Below are 21,093 nucleotides of genomic sequence, written 5' to 3'. Positions count from 1 at the left end.
TTCATTTTTCTGTGTTTGAAGATAGCACTGGAGAGTGGCAACACTATACAACAATTTTCACTCTATTTTGTAACAAGATACGCATGACAATAAATAAATCAAACTTATAAAAATGCACGGCTTGTGGGATGGTGTGGAGGGACATTGGGATTGGTTCTAGGAAAGGAGAAAGCTATTCTGAAAAGCTGGGTTTCACCTGAGCCAGAATGGAACTAATCTCCTGGCTGAGAGAGTAAATAGTGTAGTAGAAATGGATTTCAACTTGTGAGATGGGGGCGGGTTCCTAGTGACCAAAGAGGGCAAAAGAGAGAAGATGAGGAACGGGGAAAGGGAAGTGAGGGAAGGCAATGTGTATTGACAATGAATAAAGAAATGATTGCTCCCAATGGGCAAGAAAGAAATAAGGGCAGCATTAAATTGAATATATGTAAATGAATGGAGTATAGTGAACAAAACTGGGGAACTGGAAGCTGAAACTGCTGTGGGGGATACAGCATATTAGCATTGACAGGAACATGGCTCAAACCAGAATAGGACTGGATATTTGTTATCCCAGGAACTGGTGGGTAAAAAAGGAGGAGGTGTAGCAGCTTCGTCAAAGATAGTATCATTACCCTTGAATTTGATGGAGTTCCTGAATTAGAATCTATATGGTTGAAGGTGAGAAACAGGAAGGGGGCAGTGACCTTACTAGATATATATTATAGACCTCTAAATAGTGGAGAAGAAGTAGAAGACAACATTTGTCGGCAGATTGTGGAAACCTGCAGGACAAGTAGGACCGTGACAGTTGGTGATTTAAATTGCCCTATTGTCGACTGGGGATAAAGGTAGAGTGTGGGGTAAGGAAGGGGAGAAATTCCTACAGTGAATGCAGGAGAACTTTCTGGAACAGTAGATTTCTAGAACAGTTCATTTCCAGTGAGATGCTGTGGAAATCCTGTGCCACTCCTGAATTCCTAAGAGAGGAAGCTGTGCTGGAACTAGTTCTGTAAATGAGTCAGGCGAGATGCGTTGGAGTGCATCTTTAACCATGTGGGAAGAGAAATTGCGGTCTCTAAAGAAGGAGGCCATCTGGTGTGTTCCGATTCACCCCACCACCATACCCACTCCAGTTATAGGCTCCACCCCCACTCCCAGCTCCACACTCACACACCGGGTCCTAGCTCCCAGCCCTGCTGGGTTTTCACCATCCCTCCAGACCTCCCCCTCACTGACGACGAATAATCAGTCCTCAGCAAAGGCCTCACCTTCATCCCGCTCTGCCCACGCATCAATGAATTTAATACACGCCGTGACGTCGAACACTTCTTCCACCGCCTCTGCAGGAATTGCAAAACCTGCGCCCACACTTCCATCCATGGCCCCAATGGAGCCTTCCACATCCATCAAAGTTTTACCTGCACATCCACTAATATCATTTATTGTATCCGTTGCTCCCGATGCGGTCTCCTCTCCATTGGGGTGACTGGACGCCTCCCTTGCAGAGCACTTTAGGGAACATCTCTCGGACACCCGCACCAATCAACCAAACCGCCCCGTGGCCCAACATTTCAACTCCCCCTCCCACTCTGCTGAGGTCATGGAGGTCCTGGGCCTCCTTTACTGCCGCTCCCTCACCACCCGACGCCTGGAGGAAGAACGCCTCATCTTCCGCCTCGGAACACTTCAACCCCAGGGCATCAATATGGACTTCAACAGTTTCCTCATTTCCCCTCCCCTCCTCTCTACCTTTCCCCAGTTCCAAACTTACAGCTCAGCACTATCTCCATGACTTGTCCTACCTGCCTATCTTCTTTTCTACCTATCCACTGCACCCTTGTCTCTGACCTACCACCTCCATTCACCTATTGTACTTATGCTACTTTCTCCACCCCCCCCCCCATTTATGTCTCCACCCTGCAGGCACTCTGCCTGTATTTCTGATGAAGAGCTTTTGACCGAAACATCAATTTTCCTGCTTCTCGGATGCTGCCTGACCTGCTGTGCTTTTCCAGCACCACTCTAATCTAGAATCTGGTTTCCAGTATCTGCAGTCCTTGTTTTTACCTTATGCCTGAAACGTCACTCTTCTCCTTGGATGCTGCCTGACCTGCTGTGCAATTCCAGCACCATACTTTTCGACTCCAATTCACTGGAGTAGGATGCTCCGCAAATATCTGCATTCTGAATGATGTGGGAAACCCAACAAAAAATAAGTCAGAAACAAATGCTACAATCTTTAGCCAGAAGTGCCAATCAGATGATCTATCTCAACCTCTTCCTAAGATCCCCAGCAGGACAAATCGCAGTCTTCAAAAATTTCAATTCACTCCCACATGACATCAGGAAATGGCTGAAAACACTGTATACTGCAAAAGCTGTGGGCCATGACAATATTTTGCCAAGACTGCTGAAGACAAGCTTCAAAACATACTGCTTCCCCTAGCCAAGCTATTCCAATCTCGCTACAACACTGGCATTGACCTGCCAGTTTGGAAAATTGCCCGGGTATGCCCTGTACACACAAAGCAGACAAATCCAATCTGACCAGTTAAGACTCCATCTGTATATTCTCCATCATGAGTAAAGTATTAAATTGAATTGAATTAGCTTTATTGTCACATGTACTCAGATGAGTTCAGTGAAAAGTTCACAAGTCACCATTTACAGCGTTAGCTTAGATTCAAGGTACCTAGGTACGGATTCTTCAGTACAAGTTCTTAGGTGGAGAGAAGGGACCTGATTGAGGAGTATACAGTTGTGAACAGTTCAGAGATAAAGCAGCTGTTCCCCTTCGTTGTAGGGCCAATAACAAGGGGACACATTTGTAAGGTGAAAAGGAAGAGGTTTAGATGGGATTTGAGGAAACGTTTCTTTTTCCACCCAGAGAGTGATCGGAGTCTGAAATGTACTGCCTGGGAGGGTCGTTGAGGCAGGTAACCTCACAACCTTTAAAAATATTAGGATGAGCACTTGAAATGTCATAACATTCAAGGCTATGGGCCTTGTCCCTTGTAAGTGACCTTGAGTCAGTCATCTCAGGTCCAGAACATCCCTGCAGGGATTCCTCAGTTTAGTGTTCTAGGTCTAACCATTTCAGCTGCTTCATCAATGACCTTCTCTCCATCATAAGGTCAGAAGTGGGGATATTCATGAATGATTACACAGTGTTCAGCACCATTTGTGACTCCTCAGACACTGAAGCAGTCCATGTTCAAATGCAACAAGATCTGAACAATATCCAGGCTTGGGCTGACAAGCAGCAAGTAACATTTGTGCCACGCAAATGCCAGACAATGACAATCATAAATAAGAGACAATCTAACCACTGCCATTTGGCATTTAAGTGTTACCATCATTGAACATCAACATCATGGGGGTTATCATTAAACAGAAATTCAAGTGGACTCACCATATTAACATAGTGGCTATCACTGGCCCATTGGGTGTTTTCTTTCTTCCTGGTGGCAGAATGTGAAGAAAGATTTCTGCATTTGTTGCTCTTCACTGTCTCCTACACCTGCACACACATGACATAGGTGCTGTGGAAAATAAACATATTTGGCAGTAGTGTGGGGTTTGTTAATAAAAAGAAAAAGAAATTTAGAATAAAAAAAGATAAACACAGTGGCTACAAGAGCAGGTCAGAGACTCGGAATATAGCAACGGGTAACTCACCTCCTGACTCCCCAAAACCTGCCCACAAGTCAGGAGTGTGATGGAATACTCCCCACTTGCCTGGATGGGTACAGTCCTAACAACACTCGAGAAGCTTGACACCATCCAGGACAAAATAAACCACTTTATTGGCACCACATCCACAAGCATCCACTCCCTCTACCACCAATGTTCAGTAGCAGCAGTGTGTATCACCTACAAGATGCACTGCAGGAATTCACCAAAGATCAAGGCAGCACATTCCAGGCCCATGACCAATTCCATCTAGAAGGACAAGAGCAGCTGATATATGGGAATACCATCACCTTCAAATTCCCCTCCAAGTCACTCACCATCCTGACTTGGTGATATATTCCTTCACTGTCGCTAAGTCAAAACCCTGGAATTCCCTCCCTAATGGCATTGTAGGTCAATCCACAGCAGGTGGACTGCAGCGATTCACAGTGGCAGCTCACCACCAGCTTCTCAACTAGGGATGGGCAATAAATGCTGGCTAGCCAGCGACACCCACGTCCCACAAAAGAAGTAAAGAAAAAAGTGAGACCAGTGTAGATTTAGTGTAGTTTTGGTGATACAAATGCAATGGCCTCTTTTGTACTGTATGATTCAATGATTCCAAGCATGTAGATTGCAGGCTAAACACATGTTGTCATGTCCTCAAATAGCTCCCAGCCTGAGCCAAGAGCACCAAAGCAGCACAGTTTATAAGCTTGCCAGCTTGTATAAATTCCAGCGGACATAAATTTCCACAAAAATCATCTCATAAAAGCTCGTCATTCATGCTGTTTGCACACTTTTGTGAAAAAAAATGGTTGTGCTCAAAAATGGTCAGGAGTGATTTATTAACTGTACAACATCTAAAAAGAATAAATTAAACATTAAAATGCATTATTTGTAAAAAGTCACTGTTTTGTAATCAGCAAAAGAAAAACATGACCAGCAGTTGTTATCTCTTGCTGATCATCATTGTTTTTATTTATATATGTTCTTTCAGGACTTCTCATGAATGCATTTTGATAAGTTCAAAGTATGTCTGAAGTTACAGTTTTGAGAACTCTTTCTCCTGTTCGAGGTTTACTGCACAGAAAGAGACCATTTGGCCCACCGTGTCTGTACTGGCTCCTGAAAGAGCGATCCAGTTGGTCCCATTCTCCAGTTCTATCTTCGTAGCCTTCTAAATTCATCACTTTCAAATATATATCCAGTGCTCTTGGATACAAGAGCTGTCTTGGAAACAGTTCCACTAACTAGTGGAAACCGAATATCCATTTTTACCCCGTCAAAATTGTTCATAATTTTGACCACCTCAACAAGGCCACCTCTTAATCTTCTCTGCTGCAAGAAGAATAAGCCCGGTTTCTCCAACCTTCCCTTGTATCTAAAATCCCTCATTCTTGGTATTATTATAGTAAATCTCCTTTGTGCTCTCTCCAGGGCTTTAACACCTTTCCTTAAATAAGGTGCCCAGAACTGAACACAATGCTCCAAATGTGGTCTGACCGATGATTTGTTGAGCTATAGCATCACTTTCTTGATTTTATACTTTTTACTTCTATTTATAAACACAAGGATTCTACAAACCGACTTCACAGCTTTTTCAACTTGTCTGGCCACCTTCAGACAATTATGCACGTGAACCCTGAGGTCCCTCAAAGTCATACCATTGAGCTGTATTGTATCTTCATTCTTCTTTTACCAAAATGCATTCCCTCACATTTTTCTGCATTGAAATTCATCTGCCAGCATTCTGTCTATTTGGCCAACTTGTCAATATCTCTCTGAAGTTGTTCAGCATCACCCTCACCATACACAATTTTCCCTAGCTTGGTATCATCTGCAAATTTAGAGATTTTGCCCTCAATGCCCATTGGCAAATCATTTATATAATTAGAAAAAGCAAAGATCCCAACTCCAGATCCTTGGGGAACATGACTTTCAACTTTCTCCAATCTGAGAAATACCTATCTTTACCTACCCTCTGCTTCCTATCTTTTAAGTAACTTCGAATCCATGCTGCTGAGGACCCATCAATCTCAAACATTTCTTATTTACTAACCAATCTGCCATGTAGCACCATATCAAATGCTTTCTGAAAGTCCAAAAATACAACATCCACAGCAAATCTCTCACCTACTGCCTGTTTCACCTCATCAGAGAACTCAATGAAATTTGTCACCTTTGACGAAGCCATGTTGACTGTTTAATATTAACTTATTTTTCTCTCAGTGTATATTTATCTTAACTTGTATTATAGCCTCCATCAGTTTTCCTGCTGTTGATGTCAAGTGACTGGTCTGTAGTTTCTGGATTATCCTTTGGCTCTTTCTTTAACAACAGTGTAACATTTGAAATCCTCTCATCCCGTTGTACTTTAAATATTATCATAGAGGCCTGTAAAATTTCTGTCAACGGCTCCACAATTTGTTCCCTTATCTCTTTCAACAGTCTAGGAAGCATCCCATCCGGGCCAGGTGACAACTCTACCTGAAGTGCTGCCAGCCTTTATAGCACCTCTTTATCACTATACTGCTAAGTTGCTCAAAACCCACATTTTCAACTTGGCCATTGTCACAATTTTCTAATTTGGTAAGGATAGAAGCAAAGTACTCATTTAGTACCTCTGCCATACCCTTTGCTTACACAAATAATGTTCAGGAAATGCTAGGGGAAAGAGGGTCAAGCATGAAGAAGAACTGAAGGAAATCCTTATTAGTCAGAAAATGGTATTGGGGAAATTGATGGTATTAAAAACCCGATAAGTCCACAGGGTCTGACACTCTGCATCCCAGAGTATTCTCAAGGGAATCCCAAGGGAAGTGCCCCTTGAAATAGCAGATGAATTGGCAATCATTTTCCAATATTTCTGTCGACTTGGAAGAGTTCCAATGGACTGGAGGGTCACTAATGTAACTCCACTCTTTAAAAAAGGAGAGAGAGAGAAAATGGGGAAATATAGACCAATCAGCCTGACATTGCTGGTGGAGAAAATGGTGAAGTCAATCATTAAGGATGCAATAACTGAGCATTTGGAAAGGGTGACAGGATCAGTCCAAGTCAGCATGGATTCACTAAAGGGAAATCATACTTGACAAATCTTCTGGAATTTTTGAGGATGTGACCAGTAGAGTAAACAATGATGAATCAGGAGATGTTGTGTATCTGGACTTTCAAAAGGCTTTTGACAAGATTCCACACAAGAGATTAGTAAGGAAAATTAAATCTCATGCTGTTGGAGGTGTATTGACATGGATAGAGAAGTGATTGGCAGACAGGAAGCAGAAAGTTGGAATAAACCGGTCCTTTTGAGAGTGGCAGGGAGGGATGAGTGGGATGCGGCAGGGTTCTGTTCTTAGCTGTTCACAATATACATTAATGATTTGGGCGAAGGAATTGAATGCCATATCTCCAAATTTGCAGATGATGCTAAGCTGGGTAGCAGTGTGTGCTGTGAAGAGGATGCTAAGAGGCTGCAGGGTGACTTGGACAGACTGGCTGAGTGGGCAAATACTTGACAAATGCAATATAATGTGGATAAATGTGAGGTTATCCATTTTGGTCACAAAAACAGGAAGGCAGATTATTATCTGAACGGTGACAGTTTAGGAAAAGGTGAGGTGCAACAAGACCTGGGTGTCATGGTGGAACAGTCGATGAAGGTTGGCTTGTAGGTGCAGCAGACAGTGAGGAAAGCTAACGGCATGCTCTCCTTCATAACGAGAGATTAGGATATAGGAGTAAGGATGTCTTGTTGCATTTATACTGTGCCTAGGTGAGGCCACACCTTGAGTACTGTGTGCAGTTTTGGTCTCCTAATCTGAGAAAGGACATTCTTGCTATTGAGGGAGTCCAGCGAAGGTTCACCAGATTGATTCCCGGGATGGCAGGACTGACATATGAGGAAGGACTGGGTCGAGTGGGCTTGTATTCGCTGGAATTTAGCAGAACTGGAAGGGGGGGGCGGGGAATCTCATAGAAACATAAAATCCTGATGGGACTGGACAGGCCAGATGCAGGAAGAATGTTCCGAATGTTGGGGAAATCAAGTACAAGGGGTCACAGTCTAAGGATAAGGTGTAAGCCATTCAGGACTGAGTTGAGGAAGAATTTCTTCACTCAGAGAGTTGTGAACCTGTGGAATTCTCTCCCACAGGAAGCTATTGGGGCCAGTTCATTAGATACATTCAAGAGGGAGCTGGACATGGCCCTTGCAGCTAAAGGGATCAAGGCGTAGGGGGAGAGGGAGGTATGGGACACTGAGATTGCACAATCAGACATGATCATATTGAATAGTGGTGCAGGGCCGAATGGGCTATTCCTGCACTTACTTTCTATGTTTCTATGCTTCAGTGAGCACCTTACCCTGCTTGTTCCTTATGGATCCCACTCTATTCTTCACTAATCTTTGACTATTAAAGTGTTTGAAGAACATTTTACTGCTTGTTTTTGTACAGCCTGCCATCCTTTTCTCATGCTTCCTCTAAGCTTTCCTTCTTCCAGCCATAGCCTGTCTCCTTTATTTGAGATATTCTTCCTGAATTTTGTTGCTGTTATTATTATGGAATGCATCATATGCCTCCTTTTACTTCCTTATTTTCTCATCAAATCCTTCGTCGTCAGAGATACTCTGGCTTTATTTATTTATTTCTCATGGGTTTGTACCTAACTTGTACCTTATTCATCTCTCTTGAATGCCTCCCATTTTTTATCCACTGTATTATCCGCTAAGATATACTCCTGAACAACCTCCAGTTCAACTTTAGATTCCCAAAATCTGCCCTTTCCCAATCTGGGATCTTAATCCCTACTCCTTTTTATCCTTATCCTTTTTAACCTTGTGTTCTTATGTTTAATTCCTCTGCTTTCCAAGATTCTCTGCGAATGTAAATACTAAAGAAATGTTAGACAGCTTAAATCCTCATCTAACATCTGGGTGGCTACACAACTGAACCATCCCCATTACCCTCTTGATACTCCCAATGAGCCACCTGACCATCCCAGCACTTATACCCACCTCTCCAAACATCCCTTCCATCCAATCAGACTATCCTTCTTCTGACCCAACCCAACTGACTCCCTGATTGGAATTTCCATCCTGCTCAGACACAACTATACCCACAGACCAGATATAACAAAAACCCTGGCTTAACTAATCCTCCTAAACACTCAACTATCCTCGCAAACAAACAACTACTCCTCAGGTGTGACGATGCAGTAACTACCAGGGCATCCCACTCCTCAGTGCTACTGAGAAGGCCTTTTACTAGAGTCAGTCTAACAAGTGCTGAAAATGTGTTGCTGGAAAAGCGCAGCAGGTCAGGCAGCATCCAAGGAGCAGGAGAATCGACGTTTCGGGCATCTGCAGTCCTCACTTTCTCCTCAATCTAACAAGACACCACCTCATGGCCAACAGAATGTACCTCGAGGCACAATGTGACTTCAGTGCATAGCAGACCCATGGTAGATAAGATCTCCTCCCTACTTCAGCTTCAAGTAGAGAGCAGCAAACAACAATCGAACTTCCATTTGTGTATCTGACATGAACAGATAGAAGAAAAAAGTGTCTGCCCTCCCAAGGTTCGTGGACTCATACAGTTCTTTCATCATCTATTCATCAGCCACTGCCAGACTTGACTTCTGATTTTGTTATTTCTGCACAACAGACCTACATCCATATCCCACCACCATTTTTAAATTGAAAAACGATATGAAAATGACCATTTTTTTTGTATGTGTGGTGGTGATATATAGGATATGTATTGGCCAAAACAACAGCGAGACCTCTCCTGCCCTTTTTGAAAATAATAGACATGCGTGTTTTTACATCCACCTGAACAGGCAGTCTCAGGCAGTTCTCAGTTTAATATTTCAAACAAGAGATATGCACATGCTCCCTCTGAAGCACCAGCCTTGGTTTATATGTACTCAAGCCCTGGTGTGGGACAGAAACCTGTGATTCACGTGTAAGTGAGCCACAACTAATGTAACTGCGTAGACACTTGTTTACTCCTGGGTAAAAACAATGACTGCAGATGCTGAAAACCAAATACTGGATTGGTGGTGCTGGAAGAGCACAGCAGTTCAGGCAGCATCCAACGAGCAGCGAAATCGACGTTTCGGGCAAAAGCCCTTCATCAGGAATAAAGGCAGTGCGCCTGAAGCGTGGAGAGATAAGCTAGAGGAGGGTGGGGGTGGGGAGAGAGTAGCATAGAGTACAATGGGTGAGTGGGGGAGGGGATGAAGGTGATAGGTCAGGGAGGAGAGGATGGAGTGGATAGGAGGAAAAGAAGATAGGTAGGTCGGATAAGTCAAGGAGACAGTAACTGAGCTGGAAGTTTGAAACTAGGATGAGGTGGGGGAAGGGGAAATGAGGAAGCTGTTGAAGTCCACATTGATGCCCTGGGGTTGAAGTGTTCCGAGGCGGAAGATGAGGCGTTCTTCCTCCAGGCGTCTGGTGGTGAGGGAGCGGCGGTGAAGGAGGCCCAGGACCTCCATGTCCTCGGCAGAGTGGGAGGGGGAGTTGAAATGTTGGGCCACGGGGCGGTTTGGTTGATTGGTGCGGGTGTCTCGGAGATGTTCCCTAAAGCGCTCTGCTAGGAGGCGCCCAGTCTCCCCAATGTAGAGGAGACCACATCGGGAGCAACGGATACAATAAATGATATTGGTAGATGTGCAGGTGAAACTTTGATGGATGTGGAAGGCTCCTTTAGGGCCTTGGATAGAGGTGAGGGAGGAGGTGTGGGCACAGGTTTTACAGTTCCTGCGGTGGCAGGGGAAAGTGCCAGAATGGGAGGGTGGGTCGTAGGGGGGTGTGGACCTGACCAGGTAGTCACGGAGGGAACGGTCTTTGCGGAAGGCGGAAAGGGGTGGGGAGGGAAATATATCCCTGGTGGTGGGGTCTTTTTGGAGGTGGCGGAAATGTCGGTGGATGATTTGGTTGATGCGAAGGTTGGTAGGGTGGAAGGTGAGCAAAACCTGTGCCCACACCTCCTCCCTCACCTCTATCCAAGGCCCTAAAGGAGCCTTCCACATCCATCAAAGTTTCACCTGCACATCCACCAATATCATTTATTGTGTCCGTTGCTCCCGATGTGGTCTCCTCTACATTGGGGAGACTGGGCGCCTCCTTGCAGAGCGCTTTAGGGAACATCTCCGAGACACCTGCACCAATCAACCAAACCGCCCCGTGGCCCAACATTTCAACTCCCCCTCCCGCTCTGCCGAGGACTTGGAGGTCCTGGGCCTCCTTCACCACCGCTCCCTCACCACCAGACGCCTGGAGGAAGAACGCCTCATCTTCCGCCTCGGAACACTTCAACCCCAGGGCATCAATGTGGACTTCAACAGCTTCCTCATTTCCCCTTCCCCCACCTCATCCTAGTTTCAAACTTCCAGCTCAGTTACTGTCTCCTTGACTTATCCGACCTACCTATCTTCTTTTCCTCCTATCCACTCCATCCTCTCCTCCCTGACCTATCACCTTCATCCCCTCCCCCACTCACCCATTGTACTCTATGCTACTCTCTCCCCACCCCTACCCTCCTCTAGCTTATCTCTCCACGCTTCAGGCGCACTGCCTTTATTCCTGATGAAGGGCTTTTGCCCGAAACGTCGATTTCGCTGCTCGTTGGATGCTGCCTGAACTGCTGTGCTCTTCCAGCACCACCAATCCAGTACTTGTTTACTCCTGGCTGGCCTCCCACATTCTAGCTTTTGCAAACTTAAGGCTGTGCAAAACTCTGCTGCCCACATCTAAACTCTCAGTAATCCGACTTTCCCCATCACACCTGTGCTCACTGATCGACATTGAATTCTGGTCAAGCAACATTTTGGTTTTCATATCTACTCCTTATTTTCATGCCCTCACAGCTCATCTCCAGCCCCACAACTCTCCAAAATCTCTGCGCTCCTCCAATTCTTGAGCATCAATGATTTTAATTGCTTCTCCATTGGTGGCTATGCCTTTCATTGGCTGGGCCCTCGGCTCTGGAATTATCTCCATAAAACTTTTGCCCTGCTTTTGTCATTTAAAACACTACTTTAAACCTACCTCAATGACAAGGTTTCTGGATATCTCACTTAATATCTTCCTTGTAACTCTGTATCATACTTCCTTTTATTTTATTCATCTCCTGATTATTTTTTTTAAAGTAACACCCCCACACTACCCCATGTTGTGTGTGTGCAGGTATGAGACACAGTGAAAGACAACAGGTGTACAAATCTTTATTGAATTTCCACCACCAGAGTGGCCAGTGACAAGCAGTGCCCTTTCGTTTTTCACTTTATAATGCTTCTGTGAAGCATTTTGAAATGGTTTAACGCAATGAAAGTGTGAGCTAAATAAAAGTAGTTGTTGTGTGATCCGTGCCCTCCAGTTGAAGGGAAACCCATCTCTTCCATGATGTCACCTAGCGGCCTATATGCAGAACTGCAAGGCTGGTGCATGAATGAGGAAATCTGTCACAAACTCCGTGCAGAAGTTACCGACATGTGTAAAATTCAAGTTGAAAGTGTTTTTGGGGTGGTCGATGTAGGACTTACGCATAGAAAAATGACAGGACACACCAATTTGAACACAGAGGCCAGACTTCCTTGAAATAAGGTTGACAGAATTCTACATTCATATTTCTTTGAAAACATTTTAGGAAGAGTATAAGAGTAGGGACGTCTTCCTGCGACTGGATAAGGTGCTGGAGAGACCACAACTGGAGTGCTGTGAGCAGATTTTGTCCTCTCATTTAAAGAAAGATGCCATTTCATTGGAAGCAGTTCAGAGAAGGCTCGTTAGGATGATCCCTGGTATGGAAGAATTGTGTCATGAGCAAAGGCTCAACTGGAATTTAGAAGAATGAGAGGTGATCTCATTGAAACAAATCAGATTCTTAAAGGGCTCAACACAGTAAATACTGAGAGGATGTTTCTCCTACATACAGAGGGCATCGTCTCAGAATTAACGGGCACCAATTTAAGACTGAGATGAGGTGGAATTTCTTCTTTCAGAGGGTTGTGTGTTCATGGAACTCCTTGCTGCAGAGACCGTTTGGGCAGAGTCCTTGTGTATATTTAAGGCTGAGACAGATTCATCATCAGTCAGGGAATTAAGGATTACTGGGAAAAGGCAGGGTTGTGAATGTGAGGAATGTCGGATCAGCCACTATCCTACTGAATGGTGGAACAGACTTGAGGGGGCCAAAGTGAATACTTCTGTTCCTAATTCTTATGATCTTAATCACAGTCATAGACATGAACCCCAACACAGTGTGAGACAATCTCAGTGTGATACAATTACCAGACCAATAAGCCAGTGTGTGAGGCAATCAAAGACACAGACCTGAATCTGATTACTATGTGTGTCAGTGATAAAACCAGAGGCACAAACCCCAGTCACACCACTGTGTGTATGTTAGTGAGGGAACCACATACACAGATCTCAGTCATATCATCATGTGTATGTATCAGGGAATCATAGATGCAGACCCTAGTCTGATCAGTGTGTGTATTCATGAGAGAACCACAGACACAGACTCCAGTATTGTTTGAGAAACACACAAACACCTCCCCCTTTCCCCATTTTGATCAGTGCATGTGTGTGTGTGAGGGAATCGTGCACAAAGACTCCCAGTCACATCATTGGTCTGTTGAAGAGAATCACAGAAACAGACTGCAGTCCCAACACTGTTCTGTGTGTGAGGGAATCACAGGCACAATTCCCAGTCACATCACTGTGTGTGTGAGGAAATCACAGATACACCAGACCCATCATCATATGCGTGAGGGAAACACAGACCTCAGTTCCATCACTGTGGGTGTTTTTCAGAGGATCGCAGACATTCCGATCACTGTGTGACCGAATCATACAGACCCTTTTTTATCACCGTGTGTGTTAGTGAGGGAGGGACACACGCAGGTCCTTGTTTTATCGTTGTGTATGTGTGTGTTAGTGTGGGAATGACAGACACAAATCCTTGTTTTATCCCTGCATGTGTATCTGCTCCATCCTTCCCACTGCCTCATCACAATAACACCCTTCCTGCACCCACCTGTCGCTATCCCAGCAACCTTTCCCCTTGGCCCATCCCACTATTTGTTTCTGGGCTCCCATCCCCAGTGCTCACGAAGGGTTTTGGCCTGAAACGTTGACTTTCCTGCTCCTTGAATGCTGTCTGACCTACTATGCTTTCCCAGCTCCACACCTAGGAGAGGAGTCTCACAGAAAAGACAACAGCAGGGGTTTCTGGGAATAATTCAGGAGACGCAACAGAGATTCATCCTGAGGAAAATAGAGCATGGTACAGGGAGGATGAGGCAACTATGGCTGACAGGAGAAGTCAGGGATAGCAGAAAAGCAAAAGAGAAGGCCTACAATTTGCTGAAGGGCAGTGGGAAACCAGAGGATTGGGAAGCTTACAAAGATCAACAGAGGGCAACAAAAGAAGAATTAAGGAGGGAGAAGATTAAATATGAGGATGAGCTAGCCAGTAATATGAAGGAAAACTGTCAGAGTTCCTTTAGATATATGAATGGCAAAAGAGAGCCAAAAGTGGACATTGAGCCACTGGAAAATGACGCTGGGGAGATGGTAGTGGGGAACAAGGAAATTGCTGACGCATGGGGTGGCATGGTGGCTCAGCGGTTAGCACTGCTGCCTCACAGCATCAGGGACCTGGGTTCGATTCCAATCTCAGATGACTGTCTGTGTGGAGTTTGCAAATTCTCCAGTGTCTACGTGGGTTTCCTCCAGGTGCTCCAGTGTTCTTCCACAATCCAAAGGCATGCAGGATTTAACAAATACATTAAGGACAAAAGGGTAACTAGGGAGAGAATAGGGCCCCTCAAAGATCAGCAAGGCGGCTTGGATCTGAGTGGGTTACACTTCAGAGGATTGGGGTAGGCTTGTTGGGCCGAAGGGCCTGTATCCACACTGTAGGGATACTATGATTCTAATAATTACTTCATGTCAGTCTTCACAGTGAAAAACATGAGTAATATCCCAAAACCTCAAGAGAGTGAGAGGGCGGAGCTGAGTATGGTGGCCATCACCAAGGCGAGGGTGCTAGGAAAAATGGAATGGCCTGAACATGGATAAGTCTCCTGGACCAAATGGACTACGCCCCAGAGCTCTAAGGGAGATAGCTGAAGAGATAGTGGAAGCATTAGTGATGATCGTTCAGGAATCACGAGGATTAGGGGATAAAAAATCCATCTCAGGATGGTAGCTGGTGACATGTGGTCTTCTGGAGGGCTCAATGTTGGGACTACAACTTTTCACTTTATACAATAACAATCTAGGTGAAGGAACTGGGGGCATTCTGGCTAAATTTCCAATGGTACAAAGATAGCTAGAGGGACTGGTAGCATTGAGGAGACAGGGAGGCTGCAGAAGGATTTGGACAGATTAGGAGAGTGGGCAAAGAGGTGGCAGATAGGAAAGTGTGAGGTCATGCACTTTGGTCGGAAGAATAGAGGCATGGACTATTTTCTAAATGGGGAGAAAATTCAGAAGTCTGAAGTGCAAAGAGACTTGGAAGTTCTAGTCCAGGATTCTCTCAAGGTATACCTGCAGATTGAGTCATTAGTTAAGAAGGCAAATGGCATTTATTTTGAGAGGACTTGAATATAAAAGCAGGGATGTCATTCTGAGGCTCTATAAGGCTTGGTCAGACCACATTTGGAGTATTGTGCACAGTTTTGGGCCGCATATCTCAGGAAGGATATACTGGCCCTGGAGTGTGTTCAGGGGAGGTTCATGAGAATGGTCCCAGGAATGAAAAGCTTAACATATGAGGAACGTTTGAGGACTCTGGGTTTATTCTCAATTAAATTTAGAAGGATGAGGAGAAGATCTAATTGAAACACATAGAATACTGAAGGAGAAAGTGAGGACTGCAGATGCTGGAGATCAGAGCTGAAAATGTGTTGCTGGAAAAGCGCAGCAGGTCAGGCAGCATCCAAGGAGCAGGAGAATCGACGTTTCGGGCATGAGCCCTTCTTCAGGAATCTTTTCAGGACAGATTGGATGTTGGGAAGATATTTCCATCGGTAGGACAGACTAGGACCCGAAGGCACAGCCTGAGAGGAAAGGAAAGAGATTTGAGAACGGACAGAAGGAGAAACCTCGTCAGCAAGAGGGTGGGGAATCTGTGAAATTCACTGTCACAGAAGGCTGTGGAGGCCAAGTCTGTGCATTTAAGACTGAGATTGACAGGTTCGTGAGTATCAAGGGGACCAAAGGTGACAGGGAGAAAGCAGGAGACTGAGATTGAGAAACTTATTAGACATGATTCAATGGTGGAGCAGATTCAATGGGCTGAATGGCGTAATTACTGCCCTGAAATTATATGGTGTTACTTATTGACACCTTGTTTTCTCACTGCGTGTTCATGACAGAATCATATTTTATCACTGTGTGTGTGTGTGAGTGTGGGAATCACAGACACAGATCCTTGTTTTATCCCTGTGTGTGTGTGAGGGAATCACAGACACAGATCCTTGTTTTATCACAGTGTGTGTGAGTGAAGGAATCACAGACACAGATCCTTGTTTTATCACTGTGTGTGTGAGTGAGGGAATCACAGACACAGATCCTTGTTTTATCCCTGTGTGTGTGTGAGGGAATCACAGACACAGATCCTTGTTTTATCACAGTGTGTGTGAGTGAAGGAATCACAGACACAGATCCTTGTTTTATCCCTGTGTGTGTGTGAGGGAATCACGGACACAGATCCTTGTTTTATCACTGTGGGTGTGAGTGTGGGAATCACAGACACAGATCCTTGTTTTATCAGTGTGTGTGTGAGTGAGGGAATCACAGACACAGATCCTTGTTTTATCACTGTGTGTGTGAGTGAGGGAATCACAGACACATATCCTTGTTTTATCACTGTGTGTGTGTGAGGGAATCACAGACACAGATCCTTGTTTTATCACTGTGTGTGTTAGTGAGGGAATCACAGACGCAGATCCTTGTTTTATCATTGTTTACTTGAGTGAAGAAATTACTGACATCGATCCTTCTTTTATCGCAGAGCGTGTTAGTGAGGGAATCACAGACATAAATCCTTGTCTTATTACTGTGTGCGTGTGTGTGTGTGTGAGGGGATCACAGACAAAGATCCTTATTTTATCAATGTGTAGGTGTGCGTGTGTGTGTGTTGGCGGGGGAGTGTGTGTGTGTGTGTGTGAGAGTGAGGGAATCACAGACACATATCCTTGTTTTATCACTGTGTTTGTTAGTGAGGGAATCACAGACACAGATCCTTGTTTTATCACTGTGTTTGTGTGAGTGAGGACATCACAGACACAGATAGTTCTTTTATCAGTGTGTGTGTTAGTGTGGGAATCACAGACACAGATCCTTGTTTTATCACCGTGTGTGTGAGTGAGGGAATCACAGACACAGATCCTTGTTTTATCACTGTGTGTGAGAGTGAGGGAATCACAGACACAGATCCTTGTTTTATCAATGTGCGTGAGAGTGAGGGAATCACAGACTCACATCCTTGTTTTATCACTGTGTGTGTGTGAGGGAATCACAGACACAGATCCTTGTTTTATCCCTGTGTGTTTTAGTGACGGAATCACAGACACAGATCCTTGTTTTATCGCTGTGTGTGTGTGAGATAGAGAGAGAGAGAAAGAGAGTGTGTGTGGGAATCACAGACACAGATCCTTGTTTTATCGCTGTGTGTTAGTGAGGGAACCACAGACCCAAATCCTTGTTATATCACTGTGTGTGTGTGAGTGAGGACATCACAGACACAGATAGTTGTTTTATCACTGTGTGTGTGAGTGAGGGAATCACAGACACAGATCCTTGTTTTATCACGATGTGTGTGAGTGAGGGAATCACAGACACAGATCTTTGTTTTATCAGTGGGTGTGTGTGTGAGTGAGAGAATCACAGACACAAGATCCTTGTTTTATCAGTGTGTATGTTAGTGAGGGAATCACAGACACAGATCCTTGTTTTATCACTCTGTGTGTGTGAGATAGAGAGAGAGAGAGAGAGAGAGAGAGAGAGAGAGTGGGAATCACAGAATCACATCCTTGTTTTATCACTGTGTGTGTGTGAGGCAATCACAGACACAGATCCTTGTTTTATCACTGTGTGTGTGAGTGAGGGAATCACAGACACAGATCCTTGTTTTATCACTGTGTGTGAGAGTGAGGGAATCACAGACACAGATCCTTGTTTTATCAATGTGCGTCAGAGTGAGGGAATCACAGACTCACATCCTTGTTTTATCACTGTGTGTGTGTGAGGGAACCGCAGACACAGATCCTTGTTTTATCCCTGTGTGTTTTAGTGACGGAATCACAGACACAGATCCTTGTTTTATCGCTGTGTGTTAGTGAGGGAACCGCAGACACTGATCATTGTTTTATTAGTGTGTGTGTGAGTGAAGGAATCACAGACACAAATCCTTGTTTTATCACTTTGTGTGTGTGAGATAGAGAGAGAGAGAGAAAGAGAGTGTGTGTTGGAATCACAGACACAGATCCTTGTTTTATCGCTGTGTGTTAGTGAGGGAACCACAGACCCAAATCCTTCTTATATTACTGTGTGTGTGTGAGTGAGGACATCACAGACACAGATAGTTGTTTTATCACTGTGTGTGTGAGTGAGGGAATCACAGACACAGATCCTTGCTTTATCACTGTTTGTGTTAGTGAGGGAATCACAGATGCAGATTGTTGTTTTATCACTGTGTGTGTGAGTGAAGGAATCACAGACACAGATCCTTGTTTTATCACGATGTGTGTGAGTGAGGGAATCACAGACACAGATCTTTGTTTTATCAGTGGGTGTGTGTGTGAGTGAGAGAATCACAGACACAAGATCCTTGTTTTATCAGTGTGTATGTTAGTGAGGGAATCACAGACACAGATCCTTGTTTTATCAGTCGGTGTGTGTGAGATAGAGAGAGAGAGAGAGAGAGAGAGTGGGAATCACAGACTCACATCCTTGTTTTATCACTGTGTGTGTGTGAGGGAATCACAGACACAGATCCTTGTTTTATCACTGTGTGTGTGAATGAAGGAATCACAGACCCAAATCCTTGTTTTATCACTGTGTGTGCGTGTGAGGGAATCACAGATGCAGATTGTTGTTTTATCACTGTGAGGGTGAGTGAGGGAATCACAGACCAAGCCGCTTTTTATACCCCTGTGTGTGTGAGGGAGGGAATCACAGACACAGATTCTTGTTTTATCAGTGTGTGTGTGAGTGTGGGAATCACAGACTCAGATCCTTGTTTTATCACTGTGTGTGTGTGAGGGCATCACAGACACAGATCCTTGTTTTATCCCTGTGTGTTTTAGTGAGGGAATCACAGACACAGATCCTTGTTTTATCCCTGTGTGTGAGAGTGAGGGAATCACAGACACAGATCCTTGTAATATCACTGTGTGTGTTAGTGAGGGAATCACAGACACGGATCCTTGTTTTATCACTGTGTTTGTGAGTGAGGGAATCACAGATGAAGACAGGTGTTTCCTCACTGTGTCTGTGTGAGGGAATGTCAGACTCAGTTCCTTGTTCTATCACTGTGTTTGTGAGTGAGGGAATCACAGATGCAGATTGTTGTTTTATCACTGTGAGGGTGAGTGAGGGAATCACAGACACAGATCCTTGTTTTATCACTTTGTGTGTGAATGAAGGAATCACAGATACAGATCCTTGTTTTATCACTATGTGTGTGAGTGAGGGAATCACAGACACAGATCTTTGTTTTATCAGTGTGTATGTTAGTGAGGGAATCACAGACATAGATCCTTGTTTTATCACTCTGTGTGTGTGAGATAGAGAGAGAGAGAGAGAGAGAGAGTGGGAATCACAGACACAGATCCTTGCTTTATCACTGTGTGTGTGCGTGAGGGAATCACAGACACAGATCCTTGTTTTATCACTGTGTGTGTTAGTGAGGGAATCACAGACACGGATCCTTGTTCTATCACTGTGTTTGTGAGTGAGGGAATCACAGATGCAGATTGTTGTTTTATCACAGTGAGGGTGAGTGAGGGAATCACAGACCTACCCGCTTTTTATACCCCTGTGTGTGTGAGGGAGGGAAGCATTGTCACAGATCCTTGTTTCACCATTGTGCATATTAGTGACCGAATCATAGACTCAGATCCTTGTTTTATCACTGTGTGTGTGAATGAAGGAATCACAAACCAAAACCCATTGTTTTATCACTGTGTGTGTGTGTGAGGAAATCACAGATGCAGATTGTTGTTTTATCACTGTGAGGGTGAGTGAAGGAAACACAAACAGAGATCCTTGTTTAATCCCGGTGTGTGTTCGTGAGGGAATCACAGACACAGATCCTTGTTTTATCACTGTGTGTGTGTGTGAGGGAATCACAGACACAGATCCTTGTTTTATCAATGTATAGGTGTGCTTGTGTGTGTGTTGGCGGGGGAGTGTGTGTGTGTATGTATGTGTGTATGTGTGAGATTGAGGGAATCACAGACACATATCCTTGTTTTATCACTGTGTTTGTTAGTGTGGGACTCACAGACACAGATTCTTGTTTTATCACTGTGTTTGTGAGTGAGGGAATCACAGACACAGATCCTTGTTTTATCACTGTGTTTGTGAGTGAGGGAATCACAGACACAGATTCTTGTTTTATCACTGTGTTTGTGAGTGAGGGAATCACAGGCACAGATCCTTGTTTTATCACTGTGTTTGTGAGTGAGGGAATCACAGACACAGATCCTTGTTTTATCACTGTGTTTGTGAGTGAGGGAATCACAGATGAAGACAGGTGTTTCCTCACTGTGTCTGTGTGAGGGAATGTCAGACTCAGTTCCTTGTTCTATCACTGTGTTTGTTAGTGAGGGAATCACAGATGCAGATTGTTGTTTTATCACTGTGAGCGTGAGTGAGGGAATCACAGACCTAGCCGCTTTTTATACCCCTGTGTGTGTGAGGTAGGGAAACACAGACACAGATCCTTGTTTTATCAGTGTGTGTGTGAGTGTGGGAATCACAGACGCAGATTCTTGTTTTATCACTGTGTGTGTGTGAGGGAATCACAGATACAGATCCTTGTTTTATCCCTGTGTGTGAGAGTGAGGGAATCACAGACACAGATCCTTGTTTTATCACTGTGTGTGTTAGTGAGGGGAGCAGAGACGCAAGTCCTTGTTTTATCACTTTCAGTGAGCGAGAGGGAATCACAGACACAGATCCTTGTTTTATCACTGTGTGTGTTAGTGAGGGAATCACAGACACGGATCCTTGTTCTATCACTGTGTTTGTGAGTGAGGGAATCACAGATGCAGATTGTTGTTTTATCATTGTGAGGGTGAGTGAGGGAATCACAGACACAGATCCTTGTTTTATCACTTTGTGTGTGAATGAAGGAATCACAGATACAGATCCTTGTTTTATCACTATGTGTGTGAGTGAGGGAATCACAGACA

At 44.5% G+C, this 21,093-nt stretch overlaps 1 protein-coding gene across 1 annotated transcript in view; it reads right to left on the bottom strand.

Annotated features, from left to right (window-relative positions):
- The window catches only part of spryd3 (SPRY domain containing 3), a 371,797-nt gene extending 368,382 nt beyond the window's left edge, over positions 1-3,415 (bottom strand). Inside the window, exon 1 of the mRNA XM_072567352.1 lies at positions 3,395-3,415. The gene's annotated coding sequence lies outside the window, so the exon portion shown is untranslated. The remainder of the gene's footprint in view (positions 1-3,394) is intronic.
- Positions 3,416-21,093: the final 17,678 nt, after the last annotated feature.

This window comes from Chiloscyllium punctatum, chromosome X, assembly GCF_047496795.1.
Source record: "Chiloscyllium punctatum isolate Juve2018m chromosome X, sChiPun1.3, whole genome shotgun sequence".
In the NCBI taxonomy this organism is placed as follows: domain Eukaryota; kingdom Metazoa; phylum Chordata; class Chondrichthyes; order Orectolobiformes; family Hemiscylliidae; genus Chiloscyllium; species Chiloscyllium punctatum.
Note: the sequence above shows the minus strand (reverse complement) of the source record. Positions and strands in the feature narration are given on the sequence as shown.